The sequence below is a fragment of the Alexandromys fortis genome, unplaced genomic scaffold (genome assembly GCF_014885135.2).
Source record: "Alexandromys fortis isolate MF-2015 unplaced genomic scaffold, M_Fortis_MF-2015_v1.1 scaffold_25, whole genome shotgun sequence".
Lineage (NCBI taxonomy): Eukaryota > Metazoa > Chordata > Mammalia > Rodentia > Cricetidae > Alexandromys > Alexandromys fortis.
In genome coordinates this window covers 5,658,624-5,673,683 of record NW_026067904.1, presented here as the reverse complement: position 1 = coordinate 5,673,683, position 15,060 = coordinate 5,658,624, and positions in this window count along the sequence as shown.

The window sequence follows — 15,060 nt, the reverse complement described above, 5'->3', positions numbered from 1 at the left end:
GTCTCTTCTGCCATTATGCTAGTGTTTGGTTCATTAACATCCAGCTAATGAGATTGTGCCTGTCAGTAGGATCCTTTTCAGCTTTTCTACATGTTTTTCTGCTGTGCTATGTAAAAATGCATCTCCAGCCTGCCTTTACTCATTGTAGCCTCCAACACCGAGATATGGGTGCCTCGACAGCAGGTTTCCTAGTACGAACACTGACTCCAAATCTTTCAGCACGAAGTCTTCAGTAGCATATACTGGTACCTCACAGTTGTTGGGGTTTGCTGTTGTTGTTGTTTGTTTGCTTGTTTGTTTGTTTTTACGAGTTCATACATATAATTGTAAAATCAGTCAAAAGGATGGAAGCTGATATTTGAACTGTCTTCCTCAGTATAGGAAGAACAACTATGACAGATTGAGCCGTCTTCTTTACCATATACCCAAAGGCAAAAAACACAGGTCTCTATGTCATTCCTGCATTTTCCCCACTCAGTCCCCGACCTGTACCCTTTTCCTGCAGTATCTCGGTGGCTATTGTTCAAATGGAATAAGCAGGGATGACCTTTCTAATTAATTCTTGGTAATTTTTTTAAGTGTGTGAATTATCTTGACACAGAGGAAAGAGTGATGATCCGTCAGGGTAGCATGCAACATTATTCAAGAATTAGAGAAAATGAAGAAATGGCTCCAAGTTGAGGATGTGGCTCAGTTACAGTGTTTATCTGACAGGCTTGGAACCTTGAGGTTGATCCTCAGAATTTCACTAACTGCTTGTGACAGCTCCTATCTGTGATCCTATCACTTAGAAAGTGAAGAAATTAAGATCTGTAGTCATGGTGGCTAAGAAGTTCCAGGCCAGCATGTACTACATGAGACCTGTTTGTTTGTTTGTTTGTTTTTTAAAAAAAAAAAACTGGGGAGAATATTTTTTTTCCCAGAATCTCAGCAAAGGTTCTCTATATACATCAAGGCTCCTTCTTCACAGGAAACTCACCTGAAGCAGACAACAGTGGTCTAGTACATCCCTATAGCTCAGATTGTCTTCAAAGTGCTCCACTGCAATCCTGTCTGTACAAAGATCTGTGTGCCTGATGCTTCCTTTGCTATCATAAATTGTAACTAGGTACTGTTACATAGACGCATAATAAAATGCTCAAAAATGCTAAACAATGATAGAAGAGAGAAGAATTAAAACATGAGCAGGCATTGTGTGTCTTCCCCACAGCTGAGATTCATCCACACCTAGTCCCCAGAATCCCATAGTGGTGATGAACTTCCCTAAGATGGTGGGAAAAGCTCTCGCTCTAACGCCAAGCAGATGAATAATGTAAGACAGCTGAAGGAGAAACTGGTGGACAGGACTTTACCACCCAACTTCCAAGTGCCTCCTTTACAGCCCCAGGCAAAGTTAGTTCCCTGTGCAGTTGAACCTACATTGCTGGTGTCTCTCTCCACTGCGTGTAAGTGTATACCATCATGGATGCCATAGGAAGGTTTCACACTGTCTTATCATGGAGAAACCTGTAGGAGAGGAAACATCTCTGATTCTCTAAAGCCTCCAAATTTGCTTTGCTTTCAGGAGTCTCTATTCCACTTAATAGGATTCTTCCTTGCGGTGACACATGCAAGAACACTTCCAAGGAAGGGTGTAGGTGCTGGTGTGGACGGAGGATGCAAGGGCCTAAGTGTTTTTGTTTCTATCTAATAGGCACCTACTGAAACCAGCTAAAGGGCATCACAAACTGTCCTTGACTCTCCAGAGCACAAATAGCATTTATCTCTGGGCAGCGGGCAGCACAAACGCGGGTTTTTGTCAACCTGTCAATTTTTTTTTTCTTAAACAGAAAGCAGAGTTCAGTAAATAAAGATAAATGATTGTGCTCCTTGTCTGCGGACCCTGGAGCTAAACTGAACAGGCCTCTTATGGTTTGGCCCTGCTTCATTGACTGTTCAGACAGCCCAGTAATGCGACAGATGTACCCAGCCGTTCCCTCTTCCCTGCTGTCCATTACATTATGTTCATTTTGTCTGAGATGCCATTAGAAGTCTCAAGGTCAAAAAAGTCACAGGGAAGAAAAGAGGATGACTAATTTTTTCTTGCAAGCCCTTCATTGCTCAAAGAGCCTCCAGACAGGTGGGCTCCTGCTTTGCAAGGGGCACGGGGCGGGGGGGAAGCTTGCAATTTACTTGAAATAAAATGCAGGTGTGCAATTAACCTAGACACACTTCTGGCAACCTGCACAGCTTGGCATTGGAAATTTTATTTGAATCAGGGGAGAATATTATTTGTGATATTTTCCTAAATGACGGATGAATGATTTACCTGCAGCAATGTGCTGAGGAACAGAGCTTGCAGTACATAGAATTTTTTCTCTCCTTCCATTATTTCTTATTTCCTCTCTTTCTTCCTCTCTTCCTCTCTTTCTTTCTTTCTTTCTTTCTTTCTTTCTTTCTTTCTTTTTTTCTTTCTTTCTGAAGGAAAAGTTAATAGACTTCTGATACTAAATAATGTTTCCCTTGAGGTTTCAGGAGGACATCATGCAAATAGGGAATTTGTCCCTGCTTAGCAGCTGTGATTATGCACGTAATGGTCCTTGAATTTATATAGTATGTTACTCCTGAGCTCAAAGCACTCACTGCACATGGCCACATCATTAACACTTAGAGTCAGAGAATGTGAAAACTGGAAGAGTGTATGGACCACCTGCTTTACCTCTTCCACAGACAGAAAAACACGTTAAGCTGTTAGAAAGCCTCTTCTACCAGCTTTGTCCATGGGAGGTAGGTTATTCTTACAAAAGTAGAAGACGCTACATTTTCTTCATTTCTGAAAGCCCCGGCATCTTATGTAAGCTTCGTATGAAGAGTGAGGCTGTATCATACACAGGCTGTTAGAATTATATAATTGGAATGTAGTTGCTTCCAGAAACCAAAAAGCTCTGAATATCCAGAGAGGAGAGGCAGGGAGAGGATCCAGTTTGCACCACGATTATAATGATACCCATTTGTATTTGCTTTATAATATGTTTTGAGATCTGAGATTACTGTTGAAAGAAAAATTCTTTCTTTCTTAGAATGATCTCAGGGGAGTACTCATATGGTAAAGCACTGGAAAAGTTAGCATCTAAGATTGAACAAGGTTGAACAAACAGGAGGATAAAGTGCCTTCCTCACAATAGTTTGTAGAGTTGAAGCTGAGAAAAGCAGACGTATTAAGACCAGTAGAATAACTATATGTGCATTGATGAGTCCTTTGCTTTTATCTGATTGCATCCATTGAGCATTTACTGAGCATTCTATGAGAGTTTATTACTGCAATAGATGGAGAACTATGTTGAGGACCAGAAAATGCAACTCTTTCCAAGCTTTTCAATGTTAGCAAAGAAAACTCAGAAAAAGCACAAATAGTCACCTATTTAGGACTGTAGCACCAGTGTGTACAGTTAAGAAAACAGGAGAACAAAATATAACTCAAATGAAGAGACAAAAAATCAAATTGAAGTCTATAAGGGAGCTTGGAGATCATTTTTTTCATTTTTGAGTTACCTGTATGTCCATATGATATCTTCATTTGTGGGGGCACATACTTGTGTTGTTACATGTGCACATGTGTTTGGGAGCATGGGAAGGACTGATATTGATGCTGAGAATCACCCTCTACCTCCTTTTCCATTTTATTCATTGAAGTAGACTCTCCTAATCAAACCTAGACTAAATCAATATGGTTCATCTGGCTAGTCAGTTTGCCATAAGGATACCAACTCTGCTTTCCAAGAATGAAAATACTGGGAAGCACCGGAGCCATCCAAAATGTACTCAGATTGTCATATTCACACAGCAAGCACTTTAAACACTGAGACAGCTCCCATCCTGAGATCATCTCTTGCAAAAAGACATAACTGAGAAATCACTTGCCCATAACTGCCCCACCTCAAAAGAAGCATAATATGCTGTCCCATGCCCTTTCCACCTCCAGGCCATAATTCCTTTTTTTGTTCTATTCTGCCTCTCTAGATCCTACACAGCTAGAACACAACAAGAAAGCAGGGTTTAAGGCAGAAAAAGAAAAGGAGCTTTGTCTTTAAAACACAGAGCTTGGTGACCAATGGCCATGACAGTTGGTAAGAGATGACCATAGAAAACAGCCTCATTTGGTAAGCAATCACTGAGTAAGGCCCCAGTGTAGAACTCACGATGTTATACCCTGAAACGGTGACAGTAGATAATAGGTGACGCAGAGTATCTCCTGAAGAGCCCACTTAGAGAGGGCAAGTGAAGAGAAGCAGAGATATGTGGATAATTCAACATAAACCAAGCTTGATGGGAGAGAGGCAAGCATGGTGCTACCGCAGCCGGGGACAACCAATGTTTGTCACACAATACCAAGATGAAGTTCCTGTGTTTCAGATCCCATGATACCTTCGTGTTGGTGTGTTTGTGTAAACGTATTTCATTCTTATCTTAGTTAAGCTTTCTATTGCTGTGATGAGACACCATGACTAAACAAACAAATAAACAAAAAAAACCAAGTTCGGGAGGAAACGGTTTCTTTGGCTTATACTTCCATATTGCTGTTCATCACTGAAGGAAGTCAGGAGGAACTCAAACAGGACAGGATTGTTGAGGCCATGGAAGGGTGCTGCTTACTGGCTTGCTTTTTTACAGAATTCAGGGCTACCACCCAAGGATGGCACCACCACCAACAGACTGGGCCATCCCCTATCAATTCCTAAGAAAATGACTTACAGCTGGATCTTATGGAGGTGTTTTCTCATCTGGGTTTTTTTCCTTCCAGATAACTTCCGTTTGCATGTGAAGTTGACATAGGACTAGTCGGCACACTCTCCTCAATTCCAGAGCAGAATCCACACCTCTTTCTCTAGAATCACTAACCTGCTATCTTTCCCTTGAGTTTCCCATCTTGGTAAAGGAGAGTGCCATGCTTACTACCACTTCTCCATGTGCTCAGACAAAGTCAAGGAGGCATCCTTCACTCCTCTCTCCTTCATTCCTTACACCTAACCATCTCTTAAATAACCCTAAAAACTCATACTCTGAATCAATGACCTAGTCCAAGGTATCATTCTCTCTCTCTCTCTCTCTCTCTCTCTCTCTCTCTCTCTCTCTCTCTGATGGAAGTCCATGCTTTCTCTCACTTTCTTGGCTCTTGATTCACTGCTCTCTGGAAAGGATGTGTTCTTTCTCTAATACACATGTAATCATAGTTTTCTTTTTACTTTTGACCTTAGAATTAAAAGCAGAACTGCTTTATTTATTGCACGGTTTTCCCTACTGACTTCTCCAATCTCATTTCTCATTAGTTTTCTTTCCTTTTACACACAGCATTCGACTTTGTTAATATTGAATTCTATTGGATTCCTTAATATCACCATGATTTCTTCCCCCTAAAACTATTGCTTTCATACCTGAATTCATACTGTGCAAGCTCACTAAGGCATATGGCCAAAGACAGAAAGTGCCATGTGTGCCACTTGGCTACTTCCAGTTCATTCTTACATTTCAAATGAAACTTCCCTTCCTCCAGAATTCCCCTGTTCTAATCCACCTCAATTGGTCTGCCAAAAATGTACCCTACTTGGTTGTTTGTTTAGATATACATCCTTAGGATGGATTATGTGGTTCCATAGTAGATTCCACAGGGTACTTACCTAGCATTAATAAATACCTGTGTCTTGTCCCCAGAACCAAAAAAGAAAGAGAGAAAAATGAAGGAAGGGAGGGAGAGAGGGGGGAGAAAGAAAGAAAGAAAGAAAGAAAGAAAGAAAGAAAGAAAGAAAGAAAGAAAGAAGTAGCATCTTACTCAGAGGACAGGCAGGTTTAACTCGTGCAGAGCTTAAACCAGTTCAGTAAGTTATGAATGACTGATTGAATAAATGATTACGAGGTGAAACACAGAGCACTTCATCTCAGGTAAGCAAGTCTCCATAGACATAAAGAATACCCTTTATGTGAAAATGAGGTACATTGGAAACACTTTAAAAGGTTCTTATCCCAGCAGGCTGCAACAGGACTGGGTCACACTGTGGCTGAGACTGTCATTTTCCTGAGCATTAAATTTGTTCACAATTGTTAATGGGTCTGAAAAAAAGCAATTATAATGGTAACAAATTAGGGGTCTGTTACACTAACTAACTTTTCTCTATTAACACAGAATTTACTTTGAAGAGCAGAAAGAGCAAAGTGAGCAGATTTCATAATTGCACGACTTTATTTTCACTTTGCTCTAACTTCCCCAGCAAAACACAAAGAAAGCTTTGCTCAAATGGGCCATTACCCGCAGCATCTCCGGATTAGAAGATGATGTGTACCCTTTCCTCCTTTCCTAAGGTGCCTGGAGGTCCTCATGGTGTCAACCCTGCCCTAGTGGTGAAAAGCCTCTCAAATTTCATGTTTATTAACACACAGCCATGTAATGTTTAATTTAAAATCTTTGTTCACAGCACCCGAACATATCATCTGGATGAGCTAATTCTCATTTCCGCTTCACAACACTGGAGCTAAGGTCAAGAAAAGTTAAGTGTCTCCTTCTGACATGAAAATTCTGGAGGCAGAAAAACTCTGGTTTAATGAACAGAGATGGGAGAGTCACCTTGAGTGCAGAAGAGGAGAAGAGATGGATGTAAGGCAAATGCAAAGTAGAAGTTTGCTTGTTTAGATGGACTAGCTTAAGACAGTTGTGTCTTACACATTTTCCTGAATGTGGGAAGTAAATGTTTGCAATGACCCAGAATTCCCTCCATTTCTTGTTGTGTTCCCATCGTGACACTAGAGTAGACAATGGGACAGCCTGGTGCCAGTGAATCACTAGCATGGTGTGTTAAGCCACCCTTAGCAGCCCTGTCCGTTCCAGTCATCAGTGGGCAGAATGTCTTTGTGCAGGTACCAGACTCCTGAAGAACTTGCAAGGCCAGCAATCCTGATACTTTCATCCATGTCATCCAAGCGTTAAGAACAATTCTGAGTCGCTTCAGGATTCTAAATTCAATCCTAGTTTCTAGGCATTGGCTGCCAGGGTCATCATGGTGGGCAAACACGCAATTCTGTTGGCTCTTATTGAATAAGCACAGCTGAAACCGGTTTACATTGTCTTATCTTTTCCATGTGTTGTATTTAGATTTGTCCATTGGAAAAGTTTTTCACAGCTGGCAAGATTAGTTCACATATCTTACTAGGCTAAAAAAAAAGTAAACTAATAAAAGTGAGAACAGATTCAAAAGTAAAACGAAAGCTTATCTGTCTCATTCACCTGTCTAGCAAAGTGATATAGCACATATGTTTTAAGAAATATTTTGACTTTGGAACATGCAGGAGAATTGTTGCTTTAAAATCAGAAGTGAGAAGAAAGTTACTAATACCCTCCTCGTGGCTACTGCCAATGATGGAATTTTAAACTCTCTTCTGGTGCCTCCCATCAGCAGAATTTCATGCTCCCTTCATAGTTTTCCTGATGCTGTGATAAAATACCGTGAGGATGGCGTCTTGAGAGGAGAGGGTTTAGTCTGTGTCACGGTTCAAGTTCATGATCAGCTATAGCAGATAACTCATTTGGTCCTGTCACATCTGCAGTCAGGAAGCAGAGAGAGAAATGCTTGCTGCCTCTCAGTTCTCTTCTGTCATGCAGACCAGGATCCCAGATCCTACTCCCAGGCAGGGAGTGGCACCACACCCACAGACCAGGATCTCTCACGGAGTGTGCTCACTGGCCTGCATTGTATTTGATTTCAAAATCAGACAATTCAAAAACTAAAATTAACAATGACCATACCTAGTCATGTCCTCTCTCTAAAACTCTCCCTCCTCTTCTCCTGTAGGCCACCACTCTGGTTTCTCTTTCTAACACACAGGACATTTGTTCTTTTCTCTCTAATTTCTCTTCACCTCAACAAACGAACACCAAGCTGCTCCAATTTCGAGACTTAGGTTTTTTTGTTGCACACACATATGCCTTGACAAGATTCATCAGTTCTGTAGCATGCTTGTATGCATGAAAGGATGAATGATGACTGTGTTAGATAAATATTAAACCTTAAAAAAAGCACAGCTATTTTGTATAAATGTTACAAACAGAGAAATTGAGTCTCTAGTTCTTAGTCAAGATATCAGTGCTAGTGAAGATTACTACCCCCCAAAACACAACAACAACAACAGCAACAAAAACAAATATCAAACACAAAAAAAAAGGAGACTAAAATTTTGTCCCTAAATATTAACAGTCTGTTGGGAAGGGGAAACCACCCCATTCATAAAGCCAGACCATCACCGGAATCCTGTTTGACTTAGCATAATACCCATCACTGTCGAAAGTGAAATACTTTGCCAGCTAAGTGAAATGTTCGGCACTTATGATATCCATGGTTCTCTAGACTCTTCTGCTTTTATTGTCGTGATGTCTTTGTGAACATGGTAATTGGGTTGGACAATGGCTGAGTCTTTAACCATCATTCCAAAACAAATATGACAAGAGCAAAGAGAATATTGCATTTCGTTTCTTTTCCTATTACGTGAGTGTGGCTTCTGATTTGGGAGCTGGATCTTGCATCTCCCGCTGCTCGCTAGCATTCCCGTGGCTAAGCCGTGCATAGTGGCAGCTTTTTCATCCATCTTCTTCCAAAAGTGTCAGCACTCTGGTCACTATCTCACAGAAATACACCTCTGCAGAAGTGGGGACTGTAACTCAAGTGGCCGAATGTTTACCTTGTTTAGTGTGTTTACCTAGAATCTTTACTGTACCTCTGTGATATGATTTCTGTAGTACATGTTCTGCCAGAACAATGCATTTTCCATCACATGATAGCTAGACAATAAATATTTGCCACTTTCTATACAGCAGATCTTCTTTAGGAAGTCCTATTCTTGGGTGTTAAAGCAGCTTTGCACCTATCTAGAATTTGTTGTTGGTTTTAGTTGGAGCAGCATAGGCAGTTCAGTGTTGGTGCACTGAGTACCTAATGTGTGAAAGTTAACAACCTGTCTCACTCTTCTCCACATGGGGTGTGGTAAGAAGTAATCAATACCGTGTACTCTGAAGACATCGCTACTGTTAGTAGAATCCCAGTCAGAGCCAATTGTTCCTGAAGAGCAAAGCTTCAGGGCTGGTGAGATGGTTCCACAGGTAATAGTGCTTTCTTATAAGACTAATGACCTGAGTTAGGACGCCAGAGCCCACAGCATGAAAGGGGGGAATGAACTCCTTCTTTTCTCAAACCTCCATGTACATGACATGACATACACACACATACACGAGGAAAAGAGAGAAGCAAGAGAAACAAAACCTCTGGGTCTGTGTTCCCAACGCTGGTGATAGCTGAATCACCTTTAGAGGATCCCTTGGCTGCACCCCAGACTAATTATTGCCCAGGAAAAAAATACCTGCTCATTGATAACTTTTCAAGATTCTCCAGAGGCTTCCAAAGGAAAACCAAAACTGAACCCCACACTACTGATGTGTCTACTGACATTATGGCTCTATGACTGGGGTCCAGTGAGAATGATAACTCTCCAGTTCATGAAAAGGATTGGTATTCATACCTTCGTCAATGCATTGCTACAAGGATTAAGGTTATCCACAGAGCATGTAGAAAATGCTTCCAGGATTAAACGGGGTACAGGAATGAGAGCTTAGTTCACAGGTGAACCCAGCCTAATTTCATTCTCTCCACACTCAGGAACGCTTCCTTTAGTTCAGTTTTCCTCACATACACATAACCCTATGTCTAGTATATTTTTCATTTCTGCTTATACAAGTCTTCCAATGTATGTTAGGATTCAGATGGAATCTCAGTATATGCCAATTTCCAGTCACACACTGGACAGATCACTTGGGAATAAATATGGCAGCATGTACACCTGAGGGAAAATGGAAGAGTGAGACAGAAAGAGGGATGAGAGAGCTTACCAACCATTGTTCGGACCTTGGCTGCTACAGTCGGAAGACAAAAAGGATGGGGGGTTAATACATTTAAGTTACAAATAAAATGAATATGAAAGTAATTGTCAAGATAAGAAACAAGGCCCACAGGGTATGGGAACCTGAACACTTCCTAGTCTAGCATTGGTGGGAAGACTAAGTTGAACAGTTTATCACACAAGTAGGGCAATAAGATTTGAAATGCTCAGGGTAGAGCTGGAGAGGTGTCTCAGCAGGTAAAGGCACTTGCTGCCCCTCTAATGGATTGTGTTCATCTCCTTAGTCCCACGAAGTAGGCAAGAACAAACTTCCACAAATTATTCAGGCTTCCATACATGTGCCTTCATACAATACCTCACACACAGACACACTGCTGCGAGGACCATATGAAGAGTACACAAACAAATAAATATAACCTAAAAAAGTTTTTTAAAAAAGCTCATTGAGAGTAAGCCTTCAATCTTCAGGGAAAACTTATCAAAAGAGCTGTGCCACACAATGGCAGAGTGCTGCGTTCTCATTATAGGAGCGTTCTACCAGTTCAGAGCATCCACCGCACACCATTTATTTCCTTGAGACAGTTCCAAGAAGAAAAATGCCAAATAATTATGTTCCTTTCCACACATATTGCTATTCAATATGAAAACTAATCTGAGGAAGGAGAAAATAATTTCTCTTTACCTTTCTAACACAATTTACTTTTATTATCTAAGCTCTTTATGCCTGAAAATATGATAAACTATTGTGGTCTACTTCTTAAAGCACAGTCTTCATTTTCTCTTAATTCCCACTCTGACTGTACCATACGAGGAAAGAGTTTCTTGATAATGAGTATGTAGCAAAAATAACTAAGACGATATGCGTCGCTCTATTTTCTCACATTTTTGATTGAAAAAAACATGATGTTTATTACATTACAGTAATGAGAATAATTATTCCCAACATATTTAATAAAGTACTTTAGATTTGACTATTTCTATTAAATTAACCAGATGGTGGCAGCACATAATTTTTATCTAGAAATATACATTAATTATTAACACTTAAATGTAGGGTAAAACAACAGACTTCAGTCACATAGCAGCACATCTGCAAAGGAGATTGTTGGCAATTTGAAAATGCTAATTCTGTGATTAATCTTCCATTTGGCTACTGAGCAACAGAAGCGCCACAAAAAAGTATTTAAGATGAATGATGACACACTCATGCTTCAAATTACATTCCCGTTCCATGCAGCAGAAGGACACTTTGGAGGAAACAGGAACTTTTGTCACAAATCACTTTATAAGATGTATTCTATTGATACATTCACTTTTGAGAAAATGAAGTATATTCTTTTCTTCTCTTCCAAAGATTTGTTTTGGGGGCAGCATTTAATTTTTAATGAAATTTTGAAATGATAATGTAATTACATCATTTCTCCCCTTATTTTTTCTCTCTCCAACTTTTCTCATATAACCCTAGTTGCTCCCCGTCAAATACATTGGCTACTTTTCTTTTAATTGTTGTGACATATATTGCTAAACATATAAAGACAACCTGCTTAGTATGTATAATGTGACTTATACATATAAGATGATCAACATGACATAACTCCCCTAATGTGCAATAGTACACACCTTAGTCATAAACAATAGCTCTCTGATTGGCCTTAAGACAAGCAACAAGAGTAAACTCAGGCTTGATACAGGAAACCTAGCCAGCTAACTAGGGCGAGACAGTAATGGGTCTTGGAAGATAATCTACCACTGACTCTTTACCAGTTCAGTTCTTAACTACATTCTAAATTATTTTATCCATATTACAAATGAGTGTAGTTCTCATTCCTCATCAAAGAATTTTGTCTTTTTAACAAGTGGACCATAACAGTAAACAAATATGTTTACATGCTCCATTCTGAATTCTCCCTTCACAGAATCACCAACTCCAAATCTCTGACAGTCACCCTTAAACAGAATAAAGAAAATTGTCCTTGACTGTTCCAAATCTGTAGTGTTTTTACATCGGAAATTGTGGTGGTTTGAAAGAAAACGACCCCCAAAAGGAATGGCACTATTATGAGCTATGGCCTTGTTGGAGGAAGTGTGTCACTGTGCGAGTGGGATGTCAGGTCTTTTTCTCAAGCTTCACTCAATATGACGTTCAGCCAACTTCCTGTTGCCTATAAGATGTAGGACTCTTAACTGCAGCACAATGTCTGCCTGCATGCCCCTATGCTCCCAAGTGTGATGATAATGGAGCCACCACAATCCAATGTTTACCTCTAAGAGATGCCATGGCCATGGTGTCTTTTCACAGCAATAGGAAACCCTAACCAAGATAGGAATGCAGTGTGTGATGTTCCCCCTCCTCTAACTGAGAGAAACCTGACCATGGAGAAGTTACAAATAAACAAAAGAATGTATTAAGGACATTCTATGAGAGCACAGATGTGTGAAGAAGACGTCCTAACTACAAACAAAGACTGGAAAATACAAATGAGGCTGTTGACACTAAAAAGGACTCTTATAACTTAGAAAAGTAGACTGATGGCACGGTTTTAAAAGTCTATGTTGTAGAACTTTTTAATCTTTTCTGTAAAATGTTTGACAAAATCCAATGTGCTTTCATGATTAAAAGAATCACCACTCAACCAAATGAGAATACAATGAGAATAGCATCAACCTGATGAAGGATATCTACAGAAAACTCACTGGAAACACCCACTTAATTTTGAGACACTAAGATCATCACTATGATAAAGATATGGGCTCTTGTCCCTCCATTCAACTATTATCCAGGATGATTAGACAAAAGAATGATATGACAAGGATCAAGACAGAAAATAATGTTGTCAGTAATTGCAGGTAATGTAATCATAAATGGTTAATTCTAATGACTCTCTAGAAAACTCTGAAAATTATTGGTTCAGTGAGTTTGTAATTTTGAATTTTGATATATAAAACTCAATTACACTTTCACTTTAGCTGTAGGACAAAAGAATTAATCTGCAACCTAGGTGATTTAGAATTCAGATATATAAAATTCAATTATACTTTCACTTCAATTGTAGGACAAAAAAAAGTTACTATGGAACTGAACAAGAAAATCTACTGCTGGTTAAGACTCATACTGCCGGAAGGTTCTATGCAGACTATCTATAAAACAATTAGTGGTCTTAACTAGAACTGAACACTATATGCTAAAATATCAATCTGCCAGGCAAGATGTGCCTATAGGTGCAATAATGGCATGACTGTTATGGTAGTAACCAACCAGTTCCTATTGAATTTGAGGCCTTCTACACAGGAGGAGAGTCATGCCTGATTCTGTAAACCTAGTGAAAAACCATAGCTGTGGAGGTCATGGGCCCTAGGAGGAAACCTCTCATTGTTTTGCTACATGGTTATGCTGTCAAATAGCCTTCTAAATATACTTAATAATAATAATAGATTTTTGCTGCTCTCCACCTTACAGTAATTCCTAAAGGTCTTCAGCAGTAATAGCAATACCATATTCTTCCATTGATTAAATCAAGTTAATTGGGCAATTTAACTTTAATGATAGGTATTGAAATTAATGAGGACATTTCATATCACCCAGAGCACACATGAAATTCCCTTGACACTGTCTCTTCTCTAACTGAAGTCTAGACTGAAGTCCTGGATGTTTCCTCCTCCTTTGTGATCAGAAAGCCTGTATGGGACAACACAACTGGGTAAAGGAGAATACACAATATATATTAAAGGATGAAGCAGCTGCAGTCTCCTTAGTGGTTCACAAGGAGTGAGCATTCCTAGAAGCCCTGCTTCATACACTGCTCAAGTACAGTGAAGCATATAACAGATATTTACTGATTTAAAGTACCAGATGTGTCTCAGTGTGTGCCTAAATAATAACTCAGTCACTGAAAGATATAATAGCATGGCATTTGATACTGAACATCACTGCACTTTTTCCCTCCCTCATCTGCTTTAGCCCATTGTACCATCATAGACTGTGATACAAGCCTTATATTGTACATACAAGCAGCATGGTAGGTAAAGGAATTAGGGAACTTGTTAACAGTAAACTAATTTAAAATTACAGAACGCATAATCTAAATCCAATGGTTGAGATTTTTATAGAGTTTCATGCTGGATACAAATCCTCATGTGACAGACCAGGCAGCTCTATCCTAGCTACAGCATAGTCAGAGGTAATTCCTGAGGAAGAAAATGAATGTTATAAGATGATAATAATGATGCCACTATATTATATGTTGCCAAATGAAAGCTCACCAGAGGTCAGGTGTCACCAGCTAGTCAACTAAAAACAAGTACATCATTGAGCCTCTCGTGGTCTAGACATTCTCAGGAAGTAGATAAATATGATCTTAAAGATAACAAGCCATCAACTGTACCAGCTGAGAACAATGCCCATGATGTAATTCATTGGCAGATCCTTGTATTTTAAATGATTTTCTTCTGGAATGTCTTCTGTGAGCTGAACAAGGAAGACACCAATAGGCATGCTAAAGAGAATGGGGAAAACCCCACAAGGCCTCAGTCCTACACAAAGAACTAGAGGCAACAAAGGAATTTTTAGAATATGAAAAATAGTCTTTCCCAGGGAATAGCACACCAAATGGCTATCCGATATCAAAATGTTATTCTCAAATTATGCAAAGAGGTAACATTATACAAATTTAACAGGTTATGTTTAGAAATATATGTATGCATGCATATATTAACAATTAGTTAAAAGAAAAGTCAAGAATTTGAAAGAGAGTACAGAGGGGTATATGGGAGGAGTTGGAGGGGAGAAAGGAAAGATTAAAAATATTATAATTATATTATAATCTCAAAAGGAAGTAAAAGAAGAAAAAATGCCGGTATCTGCTGTGCTTTTTCAGGCTGGTAGGCAAAGAGTAAACACAAACATATTTAAATTCACTTTCTGGGTGCAATAAACATTACTGTGAGAACTCCTAATGAGGACAGAAAGCATCAATGACACAGACCAACCATTGGGTTGAGAACAGAAATATCAACATCGGCACAATCTCCTAATTTTCTCATCTTTTTTGTACATTAGTTGGTTAATGGACTTGAGCCAGGATATCTACACAGACAAAACAAAGTGGATAATTGAACAATTATCTGATGAATTTAAACACTAACAAAAGT